Source organism: Suncus etruscus, chromosome 4 (assembly GCF_024139225.1).
Source record: "Suncus etruscus isolate mSunEtr1 chromosome 4, mSunEtr1.pri.cur, whole genome shotgun sequence".
In the NCBI taxonomy this organism is placed as follows: Eukaryota; Metazoa; Chordata; class Mammalia; order Eulipotyphla; family Soricidae; genus Suncus; species Suncus etruscus.
Genome location: NC_064851.1, coordinates 27,848,139 through 27,868,180, shown reverse-complemented (window position 1 = coordinate 27,868,180; position 20,042 = coordinate 27,848,139). Strand labels below are relative to the sequence as shown.

General features: G+C 35.7%; 1 pseudogene; it reads right to left on the bottom strand.

Moving 5' to 3' along the window:
- Positions 1 to 16,346: 16,346 nt before the first annotated feature.
- LOC126007585 (uncharacterized) lies at positions 16,347 to 16,445 on the bottom strand (annotated as a pseudogene).
- Between the last annotated feature and the right edge of the window lie 3,597 nt (positions 16,446 to 20,042).

The following is a 20,042-nucleotide window of genomic DNA, read 5'->3' as shown; positions in this document are numbered from 1 at the left end:
ACTTCATTTACTGAGTTTTTCAGGCCTGTTAGTTGACATGTTATTTCAGTCTGGAGTTTTGTGATTTCTGTCTTCATATTTTCTTGGTTTTTGTTAGTGTTCTGTTCAACTCGTTCCATGGTTTCTTTGAGTTCTTTGAGCATCTTCCATATTGCTTTTTTAAAGTCCTTATCTGAGAGGTTGATTAGTTGGTTGGTCATTATCTGGTCATCAGAATTGTCATCTTCACTCTCTATGTCTGATGCTGGCCTGTGTTGTTTCTCCATTGTCACACTTGTATTGTGGGTTTTTCTACGTATTGTGGTGGTATTCATTGGCTAAGTGATGTACGCAGCCACACTCCTCTAGATCCACCCTTTCTCCACCCTTTCTGGGTGGGTCAACTTGCCTCCAAGGGAGGGGAGTCCTCTGTGGATGAAGCCTCTCACAGGATCAATTCTTAGGCCTGAGCATGCAGCAGAGAAGTCTGGAGAGAAATGCTGGGCTTCAGTGATTCAGCACAGTTCTTAGTGTGATTTTTTTCTTCTTCTTGTGATGGTGTTCTTTCCTTAGAAAGAGCGCATGGCCACTTGCAAAGCGTTTCACATGACAGGACAGGAGACAGACACACACAGGCAGCACTCACAATTTTTTACAGTCGGGCCCCACTGGGCAGGCGTAGTTTAGTAGATTTTTCCCAGCCTGATGTCACAAACAGGGGACCTGGCTTCTGCAAAGTACTGCTTATAGCCGGTTTTCACATTATGAAGCAGTTCCTGGGTATTCCCACCCTAGAATGAGCTTCTAGGAAAGCGAGTTTTCTGGAGCCTCTTTTCGGCCCACTCCCAAGAGTTTCACACAACAGGACAGGAGACAGATACACATCAGCAGCACTCACAATTTTTCACAGTTGGGCCCCACTGGGCAGGCGTAGTTTCTAAAAAAATTTCTTAATATGTTTCTCTAGCTGTAAAATGAAATCAGTAACATTTATAGTATTATGGTGATGTAAATATAAAATAGTACAATCATATTTGTAATCAAGATGTTTAAATAAAGAAAAAGAAAAGATAGTATGAAAGTAATTTTAAGTCTACAAATTTGATATTTACTTATAGAATTTTATCATTAACATATTTGTATACTCAATTACATCAGACATTGAAAGAACTTTATGCTACCACACAGTTGGTGTTTGAAGATGACTCCAGCAATAATCCTAGTGATATGATACCTTGTGACACTAATGATACTAAGCTGACCTAAATCTTTGGCTCTCAGATTTGTAATGCAGTGCTAATCAGCCCAATGGTACTGAGGAAACATGAAATGCACATCAGCTCAGGAAATCATGAGGTTCCAAGTACCAAAATTTGAAAATTGAATATGCAATGTATACCCTCTTTACTTCTATACCTTTAGCTAACACTCCAGCCTTACTCCACATCTTTTAAATATTTTAACTTTAAGAGGTATAGACTTAAATTGTTACCTAAAATAAAATACTATCACAATATATATCATAGATCTCAGGCTTATAGCATAAATGGGAATTGACATGAAACCAACAAGAGATTTAGTCTATGATAAATGTACACCAGGGAAACACCAGGGAGAAAGCATAGGACTGCATATCTTTTTGTTTTGTTTGGGGGCCTAACTTGGTGATGCTCGAGGCCTACTCCTACTTAGAGGTCACCCCTGGAGATACCAGGATGATCATATATAGTTCCAGAGTACCAACTCGCTGGCCACTTGCAAGGCAAGCACACTATCCACTGTGTCCTCTCTCTGAGCAGAGGATACAGACCTGGGAAACTTTTTTAAAATAAGGAACTTTTTCTGTAGTTCTCAGGGGAGCAGCATCAGTGCTAATCAGTGCTGATGCTGCTCCCTAATGCTTGGCCCTATAGTTTGAGTCTGACAGTTTGAGGTCTCATGGGAATGTGTGATATTTGTGCCTGGTGATGCTGGTGGCCAGTAGGATCACACCAAATGGAGGCCAGAGGTCATATGAGGCCAATGTCCTCTCCTCTCCTTTCCATATTTTCCTTTCCTCTCTAATAGTTGTTTGTGTTCTTCAGAAATGAGTGATGACAAAGAGGAGAGAGAGAGAGAGAGAGAGAGAGAGAGAGAGAGGAAGAGAGAGGAAGAGAGAGGAAGAGAGAGAAAGAGAGAGAGAACCCCTAAAGGAAAAGAAAAGAGTCACATACTTCAATTTGGGATAATAGTGATTCCAGACTGGAATGCCTGGGTGGCACTTTTTAATTATTATTAAAATGATGGTGAAAGTCATCAAAGTTTTAGCAGGATTACTTTGGTAGAAGATGGTGTATTTGGTTGTTTTCTGTGTATTTGGTGTTCCATTATTTTATATTATCATTCCTGATGCTCAATAATGTATACTTTAGCTGTTTCTTTAAAGTGACTTGGATGTGGCCAGTCCTGCTTTAATCTGTGGGACCCAAGAATACCTGGGAGGGGGTCCCTGGTTTTGAACATCCTTTGAAAAGCCAAAAATTATACAAGGGGAAATCCCAAATGTAGTCACTATTCAATAGTCTCTTCAGGAGTAAAGGAAATATAGTTTAGTTTTGGATTCTAAATTATAGTTGAGATGGGAAAGCTGTTTCAATATAGAAAATTTTTACATTAACATAACCATTTCAGGGAACAAAATATTTGTCTTTGAAAGGTATGTGACAATTTCCAACATCCTGCATGATTAAGTGAAAATTTTGAAATTGAGATCATTACATTGGAATCAAGAACCATTCCTTTGTATGAGGTAGTGAAAATTAAGATATAAAAATACATTATAAATTTGTTTAACCAACTGGTCTTTCAAATAACAGTGGTCAGTCTAGTGTCTTCCAGCAAGGGGCTAGAAATTAGATAGAATGGGCTACAGAAATTCTCAAAACTAGAGGAGAAAAGCCTCTATTTGGCTGGCTCATAAAATCCCTTCAAATTCAACCCTTTGTAATCAATTTTATCCCTCAGGACAGAGGCTACTAATTTTTAGCAAAAAATTTAAGGTTCTGTATATTGCTGAGCAAGATTATATAGCACTTACCTGGTTATTAAAAAGAAATGCATGTGAATTGAGTATCTTTCCTTGGAGTTCCAGGGAAAATCCCTTATGCTTTTGAATAATTCTGTTTAGAAAGACTAGTTTAAATGTGGTTCTGTTTAGCTCCAATGAACCTAACTGTGAAGCAAAGAAAATGTTGATAGATCAAAACAACTAAAAACTTTTCCTTAAAGAATTAGTAGTCTCTGGATTGACAGCACTATTCATGAAATGCTAATAAGATTACTGTTTTTTTTGTGAAATAAAATGAGAATGAGCCAGTCTGTCACATGCAATCCTTGATTATTTTCTTACAAAATTATTTAATTTTAAAAGGAGAATCCTCCTCCTATGAAATTAAATCATATTTCACTCCACACATCAAACTTTTAAACTAATACTAAAGGATTTCTGACTCTAGCATACTCTATCAATGGCATATCAATTGAGTGTGTTAGAGTCAGAAATCCTTTAGTCTTAAGTGTTACTTGTATAATGCTAGACATGTTCTAGGTCTCTGTATTCTCCTCTCTAAGATTTGGCAGATGCAGTAGATGATGTTCATGTTCCTTTCCTTTCTAATGGTCTATCATAGGTGCCATCATACGTGGTTGACACAAAATAGAAATTTTTGCTGAATGACTAAATGAGGTTAAATAATTGAGTAAACAAGTGCTAATTAATACAATAAAACTCAAGGAAAAAGAAAATCCATTAAAACAATCAGAAATAAAGTAAATTTTTATGAGTAAGAGATAAATCAGCAACTATGGTTCATACAACTGGGTAAGAGTATACCTCATTTCAATAAAAAATTTTGTTATATTTATTGGACATAATGAAATATATTTCTATCAGATTCTTCCACTGCTTCTGTTGGTGTGACATAAACATTTTAGTTTTCTTCCCAAAAAAATTCTGCTTTAATTCTCAAGCTTATTTATCTTTTTAAGAATATTGTTAGTTTTTTTTTTTTTTTATGAGGCCGAGCAATAGTACAGCTGTAGGGAATTTACCTTACACATGGCTGATCTAGGATGGACCTTGGTTTGATACCTTGGTGTCCTATATGGTCTCTGAGCCAGGAGTGATTTCTGAGTGTATAGCCAGGAGTAACTCCTGAGCATCACAGGATTGGCTTCAAAAACTAACTCCCAAAAAAGAATATTGTTATTTTTATTTACATGTTATTAATAATTACTTTAATTCTTTAAGCAATATCCTTACAGTGAGTTTGCATAGAAATGAAGTCTGGAAAAACAAAGAATAAGGATTATTATTTAAATTTAAATATTGTCAAACAATAGCTAGGATATCAGTTGCCTTTATTTTTATTTATTTTTTTGTTTTTTGGGGCCACACCCGTTTGATGCTCAGGGGTTACTCCTGGCTATGTGCTCAGAAATCGTGCCTGCCTTGGGAAGACAATATGGGACACCGGGAGATAGAAACGCGGTTTGTCCTATGCTAGTGCTTGCAAGGCAGACACCTTACCTCTAGTGCCACCTCTCCAGCCACTCAGTTGCCTTTAATATATGAATATAGTTTTTTTTGTGTTTCATCGATATTACTTCCTTATTATCTATGACTATTTCTTGGGTTATAAAAGAATGTAATTATACGTATTAAAAATTAACCTAAAGAAAGTAAACAAGTTCCTAGAAAGAAATAAGTCAGAGATGGACTTGGAAAGAATGGAAAGCTCTGAAAAGACATGATGAGAGATAAAATTTATTTATACATGTCAAACAACACACTAAGAAATTCCACCAAAATATTTCTTACTCAGTGTTTCTACTATTTATCCTATAAAATAGTGTGCTGCCTAAATCAAGTTTATTTTAAACATAAAGGGACAGATTGGTAAAATCTACAGGACAGATAAGGAGACACTATGATAATACTAATCAGTAAGAAACCAGAGCCTGTCTTCCATCTGTGGGCTTGGAGAGGAGCATAGAACATTCAAATCCCAGTGATAATATCTCTGAGTTGATGCAGGTTAGCTGAGTATCAATATTTCTCTGCTCCCCAGCAGAATTACTGAACTCAACAGGAGTCCTACTCCCACAGGAGAGCACCCACAAAGGAGTGGTGCTTCAGAAGAACACACCGTGTTCCTATTCTAACTCTTTGACTTGACTTTACCCTGCCTCAGACCTTACCACAGCAGAATAATTGGATTGTCACTCTGATTTTCTAGAACCATATTAGTATCCTATGCTATTTCCTTCCCACCTCATCCGGAACACATCTGAGGTTCTTTCAGGAACCCACAGACTTTGGAAGATCTTGGTTAGCCACCAAACAATATGCTACTGTATCCAATCCTGGCATGCTAATCCAATCCTGCCTGTTTCAATTTTACTTACATTTTTCTTTCACTGCCACCATTTATTTTTAAACAACTTTTGAGTATAGTTGATGAACTGGTACCCCAACCCTCTGAGTCTTAGTATTCCCATATTTCCAGACCCTTATTTTATCACTAAGTAACCTAAGTGATATTTTATGTATGTATGTATGTATGTATGTATGTATGTATGTATGTATGTATGTAGGCATGTTTCTGGGTTACACTCAGCGGTGTCGGGGGTACTTCTGGCTCTGCACTCAGAAATTGCTCCTGGCAGGTTCAGGGGACCATATGGGATGCCAGGAATGGAATCCGAGTCCATTCCGGGTCAGCGTGTGCAAGACAAACACCCTACAACTGTGCTATTGCTCCAAGCCCCAAAGATTTTGTTATTGTTGTTGTTTTGGGGCCACACCCAGTGACGCTCAGGGGTTACTCCTGGATATGCACTTAAAAATAGTCCTGGCTTTGGGGGAGCATATGGGACGCCGGGGATCAAACCACGATCTGTCCTTGGGTCAGCTGTGTGCAAGGCAAACACCATACTGCTGTGCTATTGCTCTGGCCCCACAAATTTTATATATATATATATATATATATGTATATATATATGTATATATATATGTATATATATATGTATATATATGTATATATATGTATATATATTTCTTTTTGGGGGGGCCACACCTGGTGACGCTCAGGGGTTACTCCTGGCTATGTGCTCAGAAATTGCTCCTGGCTTGGGGGAGCATATGGGACGCCGGGGTATCCACGGTTTGTCTTAGGCTAGCACCAGCAAGGCAGATGCCTTAGCGCTCCATGCCACTGCTCTGGTCTTACCAAATGATATATTAGAAAGCCTACAGCATTATATTAACACTTCACTTAAAAAAATTTACAATGGATTTTAGAATTAGAGTGACATCTAAATTGCTGGCCATCATCTGAGGTTCAACAAATTATAGCCTAGAGGCCAAATATACCCCATCACTTATTTACACAAATATTTTTTTAAGGAAAATGAGTAATTCCCATTTAAATAATTATTGGTGACTGGTGTTGGACTACAATGGTAAAACAAGTAGTTTTCCGTATTCCCAGACCTTTATTTTATTACTCAGTAGCCTAAGTGATATTTTATTTATTTATTTATCCTACATTACCTGAAATAATTTGCATCTTGGCTATTTTGAAAATGGTTGCCAATCCTTTATCCATATATCTCAAGAGGAAGAGAGAGCACAGTTTTTAAACCCTTGGGATGGGGAACAAAGATGAGGTTAAGCCTACAAGTTGGAGGTCTGGTTTTGATCCTCAATACTCAGGTAGTAGGATTCTTTCCAGTTGGCTCAGTCCACCCAGGCACTACCACCGTGCCATTCTCTGAATATATTTTTTTCTAATTTTGTGAGATGGGGCCAAAAAGATAACAGAGGGGATAAGGAACTTCTCTTAGATGTCACTGATCCTAGATTGATACCTGGTATTGTGTTTTCCTTTGAATAACACCAGGTGTATCCCAAACCTCTAACTCCAAAAAATGTTTATGGGACCTAGGGAGTTAGTTTTAAGGTGCAAAACTCCTACTTTTCATATATAAGACCTAAGTATCATCTTTGCCACTATAGCCTTCCTCCCAACACTGTTGGATAAAGACCTAATAGCCCTGTTTTCATAGGCAACACCTAATCACTGGACGAGAACCTAGCTGACATATTTGCATTATTAGTCTAATGAAATCACAAGGATTGACTCCTTAAATAAAAATAATAATAATTGGGCTGGAGAGATAGCATGGAGGTAGGGCATTTGCCTTGCACGCAGAAGGACGTTGGTTCGAATCCTGGCATCCCATATGGTCCCTGGACTCTGCCAAGAGTGGTTTCTAAGAATAGAGTCTGAGTGCTGCCGGGTGTGACCCCAAAACAAAATAATAATAATTATAATTTTGGTGAGATAACTTAAAGTCCAAGTTAAGAAGCTTTTGTTGTTTCTGACTTCATTGGTAACACTAGATCTGTCAGGATTTTGCTAGTCATTTCACAATTTTTTCACAGAAAATTTGCTAAGAGGAATTTGTATTAATAATATGATCCTCAAAATTTGGACACATTCTTAAACCCTGGACATAGGACAGGACCATTTGGCAAAGAATCCCAGAGACCTGCCCTGGAGCAAAGTTGGGAAGAGGAGCCTAAGAGACATCCTTTTGTTCCATAGAAGTATTGTGGTTTCTGTCAGGAGATGCATGGCCAGAGGAGGGATACATTAGAACTTCAGAGTGAAATTACCATTTCAACAGAAAACTCCAGAATTTTTCAGATTCCTCAAATTATAGAATATTTTCATAACTATTTAAATTTTTTAAATTTACTTTATTTAAATAACATGTATCACATAGTTGATATAGTTGACCATAGTACTTTGTTTCCAGATAAGTGAGAGCATAATTATTAACAAAATGAATAGAAATAAAAAAAAGAAAAGGAAAGAAGAAAGTAAATAAATGAGGACAGCAACAAGAAAATTTGTGAAAATTATTGCATCTCCATTGAGGTCATTAAGAGGGTTTAGTAAGCTCTTGTTGCTAGCTGACCATCCTGTTATTTTATTTATTTCTGAACATTAAATGACTTCAGCTACACATTGGCATCTAAATTGGTGTGCTCCTATGGAGATGACAGTATTAAATAAATGAAGTTGTCATGCAGTCACAAATGTGGTCTCATGGTCCGGGAATTCAAAGTACTAATACTGATACCGTGGCTTTTGCCGCATCACTATTTCTTTACCACTAAGTAAATGGCTTCATAGTTACCCAGACCAAAATCTTTGAAGTCATCCTTGATTTCTCTCTTCCACTCATTTATCATACACAGAACTCAGAATAAAGCCTGTCAACACAGTCTCTAAAGAGTAGTCAGCATTTAACAGTTGACACTTTCGATTTTAAAACACTGGGCCAAAACAACATCATCTCGCTCAAAGACTTAGTGTTTCCATTCCCAGTCTTCCTCATCTCTTCAATCAGTAGTGTGAATCAGTGGTAAAATGAGTTCACACCACAATTCTATTCAAAACATTTTAGTGACTTCCAATCTCATTTAAACCCCAATAGCACTAGATACACAAACTGGCCTACTGTTATTTTTATGATCCTATTTTGTATTCTCCCCCTTGTTCATTCTGTTACAGTTTTGTTCATTTTTTTTTTTTTTTGGTTTATGGGTCACACCTGGCAGCGCTCAGTGGCCACTCCTGGCTCCACACTCAGAAATCGCTCCTGGCAGGCTCAGGGGACCATATGGGATGCCAGGATTCAAACCAATGACCTTCTGCATGAAAGGCAAATGCCTTACCTCCATGCTATCTCTCTGGCCCCCAGTTTTGTTCATTCTACTCCAATCACATTGTCCATATTTCACTTTCTTTCATATTCTTGATATTGTATATACCTCTAGATTCTTACCTTTACACTTATACTTCTGCCTAGAATACAAATAGTAAATGGCTTAGTTCCTCATCTAATCCCTCCAAATGCATTTTCTCCATGATTGTAGTCCAGATTGAATTTGGTGCTAACAAAATTGCACACATTAAATATAAACTTAGCAATTGAGGTATTTGTGTTTCTCTTTCTAGGGCAAGAGAATATATGTATTCTGTATTAAAATTATATTTGACTTCAAATCATCACATAATATAAAGAAATCATAATGCAATTTGTAAAGGAATATAAATTCATTTAAGGTATACACTCATAAATTTAATAAATGCAAATAATTAATATAATTCATAATATGTTTCTCTAATAAAAAGGATGATTTATGGGTTTATGCTAAAAACTGTAACATGTTGTTTACTTTGTTTAAAAATTCCATTTAAGAAGATCTTTAAAGAAATGCAAATGGATATATTTTTGTCGCTATACCCTAGGACTAGAAACTGATGAACATGAGCATACTAGTATTTATAAAAACAAATCACTTATTTTGTCATCATTATGTATATGTGTTTACATACCTTAGATGAATCATTTGAAAATTAATGTTAACAAGGATTAAAACATTGGCTGCTCAACTGCATAACTTAGGAGATATTGTTTCTTAGAGAAACATGCTTAATTTTCATATTCTGTTAGTAACATTTAAATATAAAAAGAACTTCACAAACTATAATTTTCTTTGCTAAGTTAAAATGTCGATCTTTTACCTTTCAAAATGTTATTGATGAAATACCATACTCACTCTTTCAGTGAGCCTATGAGGCAACATCTTCAGGTCCAGGAATTTTTTTTCCATGTTATATACATTAAAACAAAGTATGTGGGGTTGGACAATTAATAATTTGATAGCTAGGGACATAACTTAATTTGGAAACCTTCATACATTACAAAAGCTTGAATTTTATACCTGTGACCACATGTTCTCTTCCAGCACCAGTGACTGTGGTCTTGGGAAACATCCCATCCCTGCCCCATCATCATACCAGCAGTGGTGGCCCCCACAACAACAACAACAAAAAGATAAAAGAGTTTGTATTATGAGTCTTGTGGTAAAATTTTACTGCCAAGGAAATGCTCCTTAGAAAGGCAACTTAATGATGAAGTGGAAAATACATGGGCTTTGAAGTGAAAATAAAACAAAAAAACTAACAAACAAAACCCTGGGGCTGAGTGTCTAATTCAGTTTATTCTTCACAACTGTGTGGTCTTCGATGGGCTCTCAAATTTCTTTGAATCTGACTTTGCTAAATTCTAAAGAAATCTACACTCCAAGAAGGCTGATATTAAAGTAATGGGCACTAAATTCCAGTTGACTAGATTTTAATTCTCACTGGTTGTGTAATTTTGGAGAAAATTGATTAAACTCAGCTATATACTTTATGTGTAAAATAAGTATAACAGTATTACTTGTTTCTCATTTGTCTAACAAGTGAAAGCATTTAAAATAGTGCCTATCACAGAGTGTATTTTAAATAGAGGACAGCTATAATTATTACATCTAAATACTTTCTTATTACTCTCATTGTTGTCTATAAAAGGGAGAACAACCCACATGGAGTATCAAGTTACATTATACATTAAATCACTCATAATTGTATATAGTAAATTCTAAATAAATGTGAACTACTATCAATAAAATTCCTGGCAAGTATCCTGTGAAGACCCTAAGATATTATATATATATACATAAATACATGTATATAAAATGCTCAGTATATATAAACAGAAAAAATACCCAATAAACATCAGCATTAAATAGAAAATATATTGTTTTTCCATTAACTTAAATTTGAAGATCTAAAAAAATGGTAAAAATAGATTGTCACTAGTTAAAAGATATTCTTTTTAGTTTTACTATAATGACACTTTTTTTTTACTTTTGAACATCAGACATTTTCTGACCCAGGTCAGAAATATTTTTTATTTTATAATAATAATTTTTATTTTGACCAAAATGGATTACATATCTTTCAGAGTAATATTTTAAGTACATATTGACATTGAATCAAGGGAATTCCCACCACCAAAGTTGTCCTCCCTCCACCCTTGTTCCCAGCATGCATCCCATATCCACCTCCCTTACCCCCCAGGCTGCTAGTATAAGTGGTCCCCTCTGTGTCTAGCTTGTTGTAGATTGGGTATTGATTCTGTTGTCGTTGACTTTGGATTTGGTGTTTAAGTCCAATCATTTTTATTACTACTTAGTGATCATACAACTGTTTGGTCTTGTTACCCTCCATTATTTCCCCCTCAATTTGAAAGGTTGAACAGATGGTTCAAGTTATGTGATTCTGTTTAAAGAAAAGAAAAGAAAAATAAAATTGAATAAAATATAAACAAGCAAAAATGGGCGGAGTCCTAGAGGCTATAAATATCAATTTGAGAGAAGAAGAGAAACAGGGAGAAAAACACAACAATATAGAAGGAAAACTCAAACAAAAAAAATCTGAGAAGCACTACAGCAATAAATACAACCACCACACAATAACCACGGTCCTGAAATAAAAACAAAACAAAGCACAAAAAAAAAAGAAAAAAGAAAACAACAACAACAATAACAAAACCAGAAAAAATTAATTTGTGCTTCTTTTTTTTTTCTGCATAGGCACAGTAAATATTGGGAAAAATAGAAAGGGAATTCTCTTGGCCTAAGAGATACAGGGTTTCTCCACCTTTGAAGTATACTGTCATGGGAATAACTACATACTCCATACATGTTCACTTACTCTCCAGAACAATAAGTTTTAATGCCTTACTTACTATATTTAAAATAACCTCTCAGCTTTTCTGTCCACCGGGGCTTTTGGATATAATGACACCTTTTAAGAACATTTCAGTCTTTGATCATGTTAATATCAGAGAAAACCATTTAAATATTTAGAGGATTACCTATTCGCTGAAGAGTGAAGTTAACTTATCATGCTAATGATCCTTCTTAATTCTTTCATCCTTCAACATGAGAGTCTTCTTGGTGAAAAAATGACTTTCTGTGGAGTATCTATCTTTCATGTGAAACTTTGGATGCTTGCTTCAGAAACAGCTCATTCCCTCATAGAACTTGGACCAACCAGAACCACATTATTTACTAGTGCCCCGTCAATACTGTTAAGATATCCACTATCCACTCCTTCAACAAATACTTCACCTGGTTTCTGCAAACATTTAACAGAAAAGGCTACACTTGGGACTGAAATTGTGAGTAATAAACCCCACGGGTCAGATCATGGGAGTGGGGGTGGTGCTGGCATAGTTCCAGACAATCTGTTTATTTTTATTTATTTTTTTTCTGTAGGAAAAGCATGTACCTCCCAGTACCACTGCTGCCAAAACTACTTATGCACTCACCTCATTTCTTGGCTGAGAGTTGTACTCCTCCATATACATGATTATCAACATTCTTTACACCAAACTGCCCTTAGAGCAGGGGACTTGGCAGACCTCAGCAGCAGTGTCAGCAACTTCTCACTCCTTGCATTTCAGTTACAGAAATGGAAGGCTTCAGAACCCAGAACTCTGGACATTTTGCACAACATCTGCTTCGCTCTGCAAGTGGTTTGGAGATAGACTTGGAGTGGGGCTGAATATCTGCAGGAATCATTTCCATCACTTATCTTCAGTCCCCAGGAGGCAGCAGACTTTAGCAGAAAGAATATTGATTTTGGAGTTAGTCAGGCCTGTGGTCCCATCTCAGTTATGTCCTCATTTATGTTTATTTGAGCTGATTGTTTAAATATTCTTAGGACCCATTTTTTACATCTATAAAATATCAGGTGATCTCACTCATCTGAGGTCTATATATAGACTTAGATATATATATATATATATATTTATATGTAAACAAAGGAATAGACAGTACTGAATAACAACGAAACCTTTGTCAAACATTGTGCAGGAAATGAAGAATTGGCCTAGAAGTCAAGGGACAGTAGGTTTTGGTCTTGGGCACTTTTGTGGTGGTGAGAAGCAATAACTGTAAATTATATCTTAAATGCTAATGCTATTATAACCATTTTACCTAACAGCAATAAAAATGTAGAGAGTTTTAAAACACATACACAAAAATAATTAAGACATGTTTCTTACAAAACTTGCAGCATTAATGCAAGAATCAAACTCTCAATAGGCTTTTTTCCCGAAATAGCTTATTTTATTTTCCAACTATTACTGAGTCTTTGTGAAATAAACCCTTTATAGCTCTCTTTGTTACCCAGAACAAAACTGTCTAGATACCGTAAGTGTTAGAATGTTGTGTCCACCTAACAGATTAAGTAAAATATGTAACTGATGATTGTACAAATTATCTTGTTTTTATAGATCATTACAATCTTTGTCATAATACTTATAGGTTTATTATAATAGAGTTTAGGGTGCTAACATTATAATAGCTTTTTAACTCCAGAAGTCATACGCCTCACTTTGTCATTTTTCCTGCATTAATGAAAGCCGATGATGTCTGGCTATAATTGCTAGTGCTGTCTCCATTCTTCCCATCATCCCTGGATATCAAATTCTATTGTAGCAGTTGCTGCTGTCAAAGTCTGTCAGTAATGACCAGTGTTGATTCCTAAGGTGCTGTGGCTATCAGCTTTGCTGATATAATTGTCATCACTACCATTCATTTCTTGATGTTTCCTTAATCACAGTAACTCACGTATTCACAACTCCAATCAGAGAAGCCTTCCCTGTTTACAGTGACTACATGTCTAGCCTGGCTCTTGCTTTTAAGACTTTGTTGAAGAACTTGAAGCACATTGGTTTTTCAGAGGTTGGTCTAGTATTTTATGAGAGACACTACACAGACCAGATATCACTGTACATTCATGTCATGAAAATTTGCTTTATTTCTTTAATCTCCTTTCTTTATTCCTTTTTGAAGAATATACATACTGTTTTCTAGAAAGGGTGGTCTAGATGGCAATTCCACCAGCAGTGAATGAGAGTTCCTTTTTCACCATATCCTCGCCAGCACTGATTGTTCTTGTTCTTTGTGATGTGTGCTCATCTCTGTGATATGAAATGGTACCTCATTGTTGTTTTGATTTGCATCTCCCTGATGACTAGTGATGTGGAGCATTTTTAATGTGCTTTTTAGCCATCTGTACTTATTCTTTGAGGAAGTGTCTGGTCATTTTTTCTCCCCATTTTTAGATGGGGTTAGACTAAGTTTTTTCTTGTTAAGTTCTATCAATACCTTGTATATCTTAGATATTAGCTCCTTATCTCATGGGTATTGGGTGAATAATTTTTCCCCTTCCATGGATGGACTTTGTATCCTCGTCACTGTTTCCTATGAAGTGCAGAATTTTAATTTAATGTAGTTCAATTTTGTTGAAATAAAATATAAAATAAAAAGTGTAAAGTCCACGTGTTGTGTGAGTCCGACCTAGGCACCGTGTTTCTAACCCCTCAGATGGATGGATCTGATTAAGAAGGGTAGCAGCTGGGGCTGGAGAGATAGCATAGTGATAGGGCTTTTGCTTTGCATGCAGCCAACTGGGAGGGACCCAGCATTCTCAGCATTCCCAGCATCCCATATTGTCACCCAGCCTGCCATGGGTGATTTCTGAGTGCGGAGCCAGAAGAACCCCTGAGCTCCTCTGAGTGTGGTCCAGAAGCCAATCAATCAACCAATCAATCAATAAAACTTAAAAAAAAAAGAAGGGTAGCGGTGGAGAAATAATTCACAAACAGTCAAAGTTTAACCAGTCATCTCACTTTTATTGATAGCCTTGAGACTTTATGCTACCTACTTTCTTTGCAAGCAGCTTCTTTTGCTGCTTCTCCTCTCTGCCTTTTGTTGCTCATCCCTTGCAGCCCCCAGGCAGTCTCTTTTATTCTTTATTTAAAATAGCCTGCCCATCCCAGGTGTGGGCAGGTCTCATTGGCCAGGTGGAATTAACATCTCCAAAGAAAAGGTTATGTAAAAAGGTATTGGGGCAAATGGTTACACAATTTGTTTGTCTCTACTTCCAGTATTCCAGTATAGTGGTGTTTCCTCCTTGAAGATGTCTTTAGTCTCAATGTCATGGAGTGTTTTACCTATGTTTTCTTCTATATGCTTTATGGTTTGGGGTCTGATATCAAGGTCTTTAATCCATTTGTATTTGACTTTTGTACGGTGTTAGATAGAGGTCTGAGTTCACTTTTTTTTCCCATGTCATAGGACTTGTGTATGTTAAAGCATCCTTTTATCCCTAGAATGAATCCTACTTTGTCATATCATATGACCTTCTTGATAACCTGTTGGATTTGATTTGCTAGTATTTTGCTAAGAATCTTTGCATCTGTGTTCATCAAGTACATTGGTCTGTAATTCTTTTTTCGAATTGTCACTGTCTGCATTTGGTATCACCAAATGATGTTATTTTCAGAGAAATTGTTTGGGAGTTTTTTTATTTCTTCAATTTCCTGGAAAAGTCTGAAAAGGATTAGCAGTGGGCTCTCTTTGAAGATTTGAAAGAATCCATTAATAAGTACATTTTGGCCTAGACTTTTGGTTTTGAGAAGTCTTTTGATTATTACCATTTCAATTTCCTTGATATTGCTAGGTCTGTTTAGGTATTCTTTTTTTTTTTTTTTTTTTTTTTTTGGTTTTTGGGCCACACCCGTTTGACGCTCAGGGGTTACTCCTGGCTATGTGCTCAGAAATCGCCCCTGGCTTCGGGGGACCATATGGGACGCCTGGGGATCGAACCGCGGTCCTTCCTTGGCTAGCGCTTGCAAGGCAGACACCTTACCTCCAGCGCCACCTAGGTCTGTTTAGGTATTCTACATCATCTTAGTTAAATCCTGGGAGGTTATAGGAGTCCCATTTCTTCTAAGTTCTCTAGTTTTGTGTTATAAAGGTTCTGAAAGTAATCTTCGACTACCCTTTGAATTTCTGTAGTGTCTGTTGTGACATCCTCCTTTCATATCTGATTTGATTTATTAAGTTACTCTCTCTTTCCTTGTTAGTCTTGCTTATCTATCTTATTTTTTCAAAGAATCCACTCTTGCTTTCATTGATCTTTTGAATTGCTTTTGGGTGTCTAGTTCATTAGGTTTGATCTAAGTTTTATTATTTCTTTCTGCCGTCTGCTCTCAGTTCATTTTGTTGATCATTTTCCATTTTCTTAATCTGTGTCATTGTTATTTTTTCCTTTCTTCTTTCCTGATGATTGCTTGAAAGCAATACATTTTCCTCTTAATATAGTTTTTGTTGTTTCCCACAAGTTCTGATAATTCGTGTTTTTATTCTCATTTGTTTCCAGGAATCATTGGTTTTTCTTTTTTTATTTCCACTTTGACCCACTTGTGAATGAAACAGTAGTGAGCTGTTTAATTCCCAGGATTAAAGTTATTTCTCCATTTCTGTTCATATTTCACTTCTATTTTAAGTGTACCATAGTCTGAGAAGATAGTTGATATAATTTATTTTTTATGTATGTATTTTATTTTTTATGAAAAACTTCACAAATTTGCATGTTATCCTTTCACAGGGGCCATGTTAATCTTCTCTGTATCATTCCAATTTTAGTATACGTGATATTTATTTTTTTAAATTTAAGTTACTTTATTAAGAGAGCATGTATTTCATACTTTGATATAGTTGATCTTAATACATTTGTTTCCAAATAAATGAGAACAAAATTGTTTAAAAAGGAATATAAAGGGGAAAATAAGAAAGAAGAGGAGGGGAGAAAAAGAAGTACACCAACAAGGAAATTTGTGAAAAATATTGTATGAGGTCATTAAGTCATTGTCAGAAGTTTGGGTAAGCTATTTTGCTAGCTGATCATTCTGTTACTGTTCTGTACTGATCTGTTACTATTGCTAATACTGTGGCTTTTATGGGTGTGGTTGTGGCTGCCAGTTTTCCAGGTTGTATAGGATAAAAGGGGGAGGATAATCACACTAACTCAAAAAGCCTCTGACCTGCTGACACCATGACACCTCAATGACTCTCTGCAGAGATATGGTAAGATTGGTATCTCTGCAGAGAGTCACAGAGGTGTGGTTAAGTAGGGCCATTGGCAAATGGTGATTATGGCTGATAGATGCAACAATCATGACTTTAGTAGGTTAGAGTCTTGGCCTGCACATTTCTTTCAAGATTTCCAGCTTTTAGCTGTGTGGCTGGTATATCAAGGATTTTTCATGACTTGGTTTGCAACTTTTTGAGAACAGAGTGAGTTTGTAGAGCTGGCTCAGAACAAATGTGGCAAATGCATTTGTTGGTGTGGTTACGGATGCTAGTTCTCCTGAAATATGAGATGTCTGGGGAAGAATGCTCACAATTACACCAAATGAGTCCTGTGATATCAGCCCAAATATCACCATACCTGGAGTTTGGTTAGATTAGTATCTCATAAAAAGTTATAACTTAAGACAATTTCTATACTATTGATTTTATGGAGGCAGGTTTTGTATGTCTTGTGACACAGCATGTGCTCAATCTTGGAGAATGTACCACATGCATTGTAGAAAAATATGTATTTATATTTTGGGGGATAAAAGTCCTACATATACTTATCTACTAAGCCCTTCTCCTCTATTGCTTTCTTCAAAGTCAATATATCCTTGTTGAATTTTAGCCTGATTTATCAATCGAGAGGTGACAGAGCAGTATTGAAGTCTCCAACTACTACTGTATTGCTATTGTTGTCTATTAACAGTTGTTATAAGTATTTTGCTGGTCCTCATTGGGCACATATATGTTTAAGAGTGTAATTTATTCCTGATGTACGTATACTTTAATCATTAAAAATTAAGATAAAAATCATTAAGGGATCATCAATGATCCCCTCCCTGATCATTAGACAATTATTTTTGTCTCCTATAATATGATTAAGCCTGGAGTCTATATCATCTGATATATGGCCAGCCTAGTCTTTTTTAGGTAGTTGTTTGCTTGAAGGATTGTATTCTAATGTTTAACTTTGTCTGTGTTTTCTCTGACTATTATGATGTGCTTCTTATTGATAGCCGAATGTTGAATTCAATATTCTGATCCATTTTGCCACTCTATGTCTTTGAATTGGTGCATTTAGTTCATTGACATTGAGAGACGTGGTTGTCGTAAATTTTTTGCCATATTTTTGTAGAAATCTTATGTGTTTATGTGGCTTATCTTGCTTTACCATACCCCTGTTCAGTTGGTTTTGTATCTGTAAAGTTCCTAAGCTGTTGTTTGTCTGTGAAGCTGTGTATCCTCCCTCAAACCTGAAAGAGAGTCTGGCTGGTTGAAGTATTCTTGGTGAGGCACACATTTTATTGAGTTTTTTTTTTTACTCTATCCCACCACTGCATTTGGGCCTAAAGAGCTCTTTGGAATAAATCTGCTTTAAATCTAAAAGATGCTACTTTTTATTTTTTTTTCTTTAAGCTCTGGTAACTTTTCAACAATGATATTTTTGACTGTTGACCCTTCATAGCATTTTTTTTCCTGGTTCTCTGTGACCCCAATGATTCTTACACTGTTTTTGCTGAATTTTACCCTAAAATTCTATTGTTGTCTGCTTGATTTTATCTATCTTGTGATTATTTGTTTTAAGAATCTTTTCCATCTTCTGTTATTGTCTAGAGGTGTTATGTAACTCATCTTTGAGCCCACTAATTCAGAATCAGTTGTTAGTCCAATGGTGGTACCTTCCAGTGAGCTTTTTATTTCACCTACCAAATTTTTCAGTTCTGTGACTTCTTTTTGAGGATTTCTTATTTTCACTTTCATATCCTTTTGAGTCTTATTGGCTATCTATTCCAAGATTTCTTGTAGTTTCTTGAATACATCCAAATTTCCTCTCTAAAGTCCTCCTCAGAGAGGCTATACAGGTGAATGGTACTAGTTGGAATTTAGAACTACCATCTTCATTTACTACATGTAGTGAGGTTTTGCATTGCTTTCCTATTGTAAACTTTTCATTGTGATGGTGTTTCTTTTGTGTTGTGGTGTGTTTCATTGACTAGAAGAAATGTGGGGGCCATGGAGCAAAGCTTAGTGACCACATTATTTTTCAGGGTACACTGACCTAGGATAAAAATGACTTATGAGTCAAAAGAGGACCCCACTGCCAGTCTGTCTTTATGCCTCTATTTCATGGGACTATGGCTGAATGAGGCACATATTTTTATTAATGAAACCTACTGTGTCAATTCACCATTGAAATTAAATTCTGAAAGTGTCTCTTTTAGTCATAATAGGTTTTGAAGTGAATAAATTTATTTACCAATTTTATATGCATTTAATATTTATAAAGTTAAAAGAAAGCTAATTATCCTCTAGTCTGAAGTAGACAATAAATACATTTTTCTTATTAATTTATGTTGTTGAACCATAGTTTTACAGTAGTAATGAGAAATAATTGTTCTATGCATGGAGTGCTATTACTCCAATTGCTCCATCAGGATGTCAGTTTTTCAACATTGTCCTATAGTTCCTTCTTCCACTTCACTCAGCCTCCTCAGTTAACAATTTTATCATTTAGATGTTAGGGTTTATTGAGAAGGAATAAATATTTACCTATTTTATAGATTTGTATCCCTGAGATAATACTGAGTTCTAAGGAATTTGCTAATATATAAAAATAATTTAAGGTAGAAATATTACATTTGGTCTTTGTCATGGCATGAGAGATTAGAAGATAAGCAAAAAAGCTAAATATATATAAAAGAAAATTTATTTTGACAGTGTGTTACAAAATAACATTTTTCACTTTATTTTAAAAGCTTCTATTTCTTAAATAGCTCCAATATTGAATAAAAGAATGTGATTTCTCACTAACTAAATTCAATGAATTGTTTTTCTACACATGCCATTTCTGACCATACCTTTTCAAACTGAATTTTGAAAAATCTTCAGATAAAACTGTCTATTTCTTTATGTACTTGCAGAAAATTATATGACTTACTACCTTAACCTCTTCATAAATTGAGGAAAGTCATTCTTTATACACATTTATTGTTGGCATCCTGCCAGTCCTAATATTGCATAGATTACTTTACCCATGGGGCACATCCTTTTTCCTTTCTTTTTCTCAATCAATGTCTGATTGCCTTCCCTGTAACCTTATTCTTGACTCTGCCCTAAACCAGGACCTAAAATTTCCTTCTGCTTCTAGACAAATTCTAGTTTTTTTTGAAATATGATTTTA